The sequence below is a fragment of the Tasmannia lanceolata genome, unplaced genomic scaffold (assembly GCF_043159265.1).
Source record: "Tasmannia lanceolata isolate RefF3 unplaced genomic scaffold, GAP_Taslan_0.1 ptg000003l, whole genome shotgun sequence".
Lineage (NCBI taxonomy): Eukaryota > Viridiplantae > Streptophyta > Magnoliopsida > Canellales > Winteraceae > Tasmannia > Tasmannia lanceolata.
The window spans coordinates 8,323,299-8,329,298 of record NW_027518680.1 but is presented as its reverse complement, the minus strand read 5'-3'; positions in this window follow the sequence as shown (position 1 = coordinate 8,329,298).

Genomic DNA, 6,000 nt, shown 5'->3' with positions numbered 1-6,000 from the left:
GATCCGCACTCCATATGTTTAAGGCACTTCGGATATAGCAAATTCTATCATCACTAAGGGGTTTTGTAAAGATATCCGCTAATTGATCTTCAGTGTTGATATATTTTAAGCAAATATCTCCTTTTTGTGAGTGATCTCTAATGAAGTGATGCCTGATCTCAATGTGTTTTGTTCTTGAGTGTTGTATGGGGTTCTTTGTTAAGCTTATAGCACTAGTATTGTCACATTGAATGAGAATATTTTCCATTTTGATTGCATAGTCCATCAATGTGCTTTTCATCCATAGGACTTGAGCACAGCAAGCTCCAGCTGCCACATATTCTGCTTCTGTTGTGGACAGAGCTACTGAGTTTTGCTTCTTGCTAAACCATGAAACAAGTGATTTTCCCAAGAATTGGCAAGTCCCACTAGTGCTTTTCCTATCTACTCTACATCCAGCAAAGTCTGCATCTGAATATCCGATGAGAGTGAAGGAAGATGATCTTTCATACCACAGTCCTAGACTTTGAGTTCCTCTTAGGTACTTGAAGATCTTCTTAACTGCCGATAGGTGAGACTCTTTAGGATCCGATTGAAATCGAGCACAAAGACAGACAGTAAACATAATGTCTGGTCTGCTGGCTGTCAAATAGAGCAAACTACCTATCATACCCCTATACAATTTCTGATCCACAGATTTGCCAAATTCATCTTTTTCTAGCTTAGCAGTAGTACTCATGGGAATTCTTGATGTCTTACTGCTATCCATGCCATACTTCTTTAATAACTCCTTTGTATATTTTTCTTGATTTAAAAATATTCCATTTTTGTATTGTTTAATTTGGAGTCCTAAGAAGTAGGTTAACTCTCCCATCATGCTCATTTCAAATTCATTTTTCATTAAAGTTGCAAATTCATCACACAATTTTTGATTGGTTGAGCCACAGATGGTATCATCTACATAGATCTGGACAAGGAGGATATCTTGATTTTCTCTTTTGATAAACAATGTTTTATCCACCTTTCCCATCTCAAATCCTTTTTCAACCAAGAAAGTGCAAAGCCTCTCATACCAAGCTCTAGGAGCTTGCTTTAATCCATATAAAGCCTTATCAAGCCTGAAGACATGATTTGGATGTTTGAAGTCTTCAAAACCTGGAGGTTGCTCAACATACACTTCTTCTTGGATATAGCCATTTAGGAAGGCACTTTTGACATCCATTTGATACAGTTTAAATCCTTTATGAGATGCATATGCCAAAAGTATCCTAATAGCTTCCATACGGGCAACAGGAGCAAATGTCTCATCATAATCTATCACTTCCTCCTGATTGTACCCTTGGGCTACAAGCCTAGCTTTATTTCTAGTGATAATTCCATTTTCATCCAATTTATTTCTATACACCCATCTTGTGCCAATGACTGGATGATCACTAGGTCTAGGCACTAGCCTCCACACCTTGTTCCTTTCGAATTGACTTAACTCTTCTTGCATGGCTATCAACCAATATTCATCCTTTTCAGCTTCTTTGATGGATTTTGGTTCTAATTCGGATAGGAACGCCAAATTGTTGCTCACACTACGATAGTATGATCTAGTTCTCACTGGCGATGTGGCATCACCTAAAATTTGGGATTCAGGATGATCTACTAATGTTCTCCTATCCCTAGGTAATGAGTTATCATTTTCATTTTCTACTTCCTCACTAGGTAGTGTATGACTTGTAGATGCATGAGGAGGAGCACTCAACTTAAGAAAAATATGTTCAATGGATTCATCCTCATCATGTGGCATTTCTTGAGGTGTTGGCTCTCTTTCATCAAATGTCACATGCATGGATTCTTCTACCACTAGGGTTCTCCTATTAAATACTCTATATGCTTTGCTATGAGAAGAATACCCTAAGAATATTCCATCATCCGACTTCTTATCAAATTTATGTAAATTATCTCTAATGTTCAAAATGAAGCATTTACATCCAAACACTCTAAAATAGCTTATATTTGGTTTCAAGTTTTTCCAAAGCTCATAAGGTGTTTTCTTAGAAATTGGCCTTAAGTATACCCTGTTTATGATATAGCAAGCGGTGCTAACTGCTTCCGCCCAAAAATATCTAGGGAGATCATTTTCATGCAACATTGTTCTAGCCATTTCTTGGAGAGTTCGATTCTTTCTTTCTACTACTCCATTTTGTTGAGGTGTTCTAGGTGCGGAAAAATTATGTTTAATGCCATGGTCATTACAGTAAGTGTCAAAGTGTACATTTTCAAATTCCGTTCCATGATCACTTCTAATGTGGGAGATGGCAATACCTTTTTCATTTTGAATTTGATTGCACAATGTTAGGAAGTTTTCATAAGTTTCATCTTTATGTCCTAGAAATATGACCCAAGTGAATCGTGAGTAGTCATCCACAACTACAAACACGTACCTCTTTCCACCAAGGCTACTTGTCTTCATTGGTCCAAAAAGATCCATATGAAGTAGCTCCAAGGGGTAGGAAGTTGAAATCATATTTTTAGGTGCAAATGAGCTTTTTAATTATTTTCCTAATTGACAAGTTCTACAAATGTAATCTTTGATGAATTTGAACTTAGGCAATCCTCTAACACTTTCTTTTGAGGAGAGGGTCGAAATGAGATCCATTCCGGCATGACCCAACCTCCTATGCCATAGCCAAGAATCCTCACTTATGGCATTAAGACAAGTCACATTTTGAAGTCTAAGTTCATCTAGTCCAATTGTGTAAATATTATTGTCTCTAGAACCTATGAATTTTACTTCTCCATTTATCTTATTTTTAACAATGCATTTATCGGGATTGAAGACAACTTCAAAACCATTATTACATAATTGACTAATACTAATAAGATTATGGGACAAGCCATCAACAAAGAGTACATCATGTATGGGAGAGGTAGAGTTACCTATGGTGCCTTCACCTTTGACTTTTCCTTTCTTATCATCTCCAAAGGTAACTTCTCCACCGTCCTTGAGTGATAGCGATGCGAATTGAGTAAGATCTCCAGTCATGTGTCCAGAGCATCCACTATCAAGGTACCATGTGTTCCTCTTGTTATGGATTTTAAGGCATACCTACATATGAATAGGCAAATGAGATCCCTTAGGTACCCAAATCTTCCTAATCTTGCTATGTTCATTAATTTTCATATTATAGTTCAACTTGATCTTATCTTGTTTAGCATGCAAGCAAGCAACCTTATAATGACCTTCTAGACCACAATAAAAACAAATTTTGGTACCTCTAGAAGAAACCTTTTCAAGTTTGTTTTTATAGTTAGATATTGTGGTGTTCCATTTATGTCCAAGTCCACTTTTGTCACTTGACATTCTTTGAAGATTTATAAGCCTATCCAATTTCAATGAACTATTTTCAAAAATTTTTAAAAGTTTCTTTAGTTCATTATATTCAAAAGATAATCTACCATTTTCATGCTTTAGCTTGTTGTTTTCATTTGAAAGTTCTTGTCGGTTTTCATTTAAGATTTTGATAGAAGCATTCAACTCATGAATTTCTACTTTATATTTTTCATTTTTATCATCTAAAAATTCATGATCCTTTTTTAACCAACCAAATTCTTTTGTCATGTTTGCAAGAGAGTTTTCAAGTGATGCAATTTTATCAAATTGAATTTCAAGTTCATCATTTGCACTTTGTAAGGAATCTAAAACTTCTTGTAAGACAATGACATCATTTAAAGTGTTTACCTCATTATTGTCGTTTGTTGAGGCCATGAAGCACACATTCCTTGCTAATAGGCAATCTTCCCCATCATTTTGTTTGCCTTCGCTCTCAATCTCCTCATCCCATGTGGCGGTCATTCCTTTCTTGCCTTCTCTTCTCTTGAAGCGGTTGTTTGGATTTGGTTCATTGTTGAGTGGACAATCCGGGCGAATGTGTCCAAGCTTTTTGCAACCGTAACATCGGGGTTGAGAAGATCCATCACCAACTTCTTCTTTCTTCTTGAATGGAGGGTTTGTCCTTCTATTTCTCATGCCTCCCATGTTCCTTTGCAAGAATTTGATCCTTCTTGTTAGGAGGGCTACTTCATCTTCCATGTCCTCCTTTGCGTCTTCATTTTCACCTACATTGCAAGCAAAAGCAATTCCTTTTCCTTTTTCGATTTTGGTTTCAATTTCGGGTGCTTTTGTTTTGAAAATCATTTCATGGGTGATCAAGGACCCTATAAGTTCATCTAGCTTCAAAGTGTTCATGTCCTTGGCTTCGGTGATTGCGGAGGTTTTGGATTCCCAAGACAAAGGTAGGGACCTAAGAATTTTAGTTACTAAATCTCTATTGGAGAATTGTTTTCCAAGTCCCCTTAATCCATTTACAAGATTGGTGAATCTAGTGTACATGTCGGCAATTGTTTCATCGGGTGTCATTTGAAAAAGTTCGTATTGCCGAAAAAGATGGTTCATTTTAGATTCTTTAACTTGATTGGTTCCTTCATGGGTGACTTCTAGAGTGTCCCAAATTTCCTTAGCCGAATTCAAATTTGATACTCTATTGAATTCTCCGGGAGATAGAGCACAAATGAGAGAATTCATGGCTTTGGCATTATAATTCGAAGCTTGTTGTTCGGCTTCGGTCCAATCATTTAAATTTCTTGTGGGTAAAATATATTCATTATTAATTGCTCTCCACATTTGATAGTCTTGAGTTAAAAAGATTTTCATTTTAGTTTTCCAAAAACCATAATTTGTACCATCAAAATAGGGTGGCCTAGTGTTTGAATAACCTTCATGGTGTTGAGGGTAGTTTGCCATTTTTGAATCTTTACTCTAGACCGGTTAGGGTTTTCCAAAATTAGAGACGAGGCTCTGATACCAATTGAAATACTCAAGAGGGGGGGTGAATTGATTTTAACACTAAGTTAGCCCTTTTGAAAATTACTTATGAGCCCTAATTAGAATTTTCTTCACTAGATTAAATATTTGGTTAGTGCAAATATAATTGAAAATAATATGAAATGCCAAACCAAAAACAATAATGGAAATGCAAGAGTAAGAAATTGACACACCGATATATAATGGTTCGGCCAACGGCCTACTCCACTCTACTCAAGGTCGCACTTGAGGGATTCCACTATTGGAGACCTTCACGATGCCCGGCTCCGAGGCGGTTACAAATCCAAGGGATATTAAACAAGGATGCCCTTACACCTTTACAAAGACTCTCCTTCTCCGCCGAGTTCTAAGCGGTGCTCCCTAGGGTATTAAAAAGAAAGGATGCCCTAGCCACCTATACAAGATGTGGAAAAATTGAATAGCTTGGCTTCTTCTTGAAAGCTTGATGCCCTTTGTAGTTCCTTGATTGCTCTTCAACAAAGATTGCAAGTGATAGCTCTAAATCCAAACTCAATAGGTTCACAAGTGAAAGGCAAGTTTGGGAAAAACAAAATCTTAAGCAAAAATAGATTGCAAGTTTTCTTCAATGCTCAAGGAGGTTTTTCAAATCATCAAGAGAGAGGAAATAATCCTCTAGATGTTGTATTTATAATCCCTCTTGAGAATATGACCGTTTGGGGGTGCAAATATCAACTTTCACAATTAAATTCAAATCCCAACGGCTAGTTTCTCAGCTGTCGCGAGGTTCTCGGAGTTCCGAGAACCATTCTCGGAGTTCCGAGAAATGTTCTCGGAGTTCCGAGAGAACGGCCAGAAGAAAAATAATTTCTACTGGACCATTTCTCGGAGTTCCGAGCTCCAATCTCGGAGCTCCGAGAAAAATCTCGGAGTTCCGAGAAGCCTAAAAAATCTGGAAATTTTGCTTTTAATTCTTGTGTGATTTTTGGCTTTTGGAACTTGACTCCTATGATAATTTTTGGAATGTTTATGAGGGTCCCAACATGTTGGTCCACCACATAATCATTCACTAATCCTTTGAAGTTCTTTAAGTGTTATTTGAAAAACAATTTTGAAAAACACTTTGAAAATACTTTGCCTTGACTTGAAAACCTAAAGAGAGAGGATGTACAATGATACCTATGCAATCT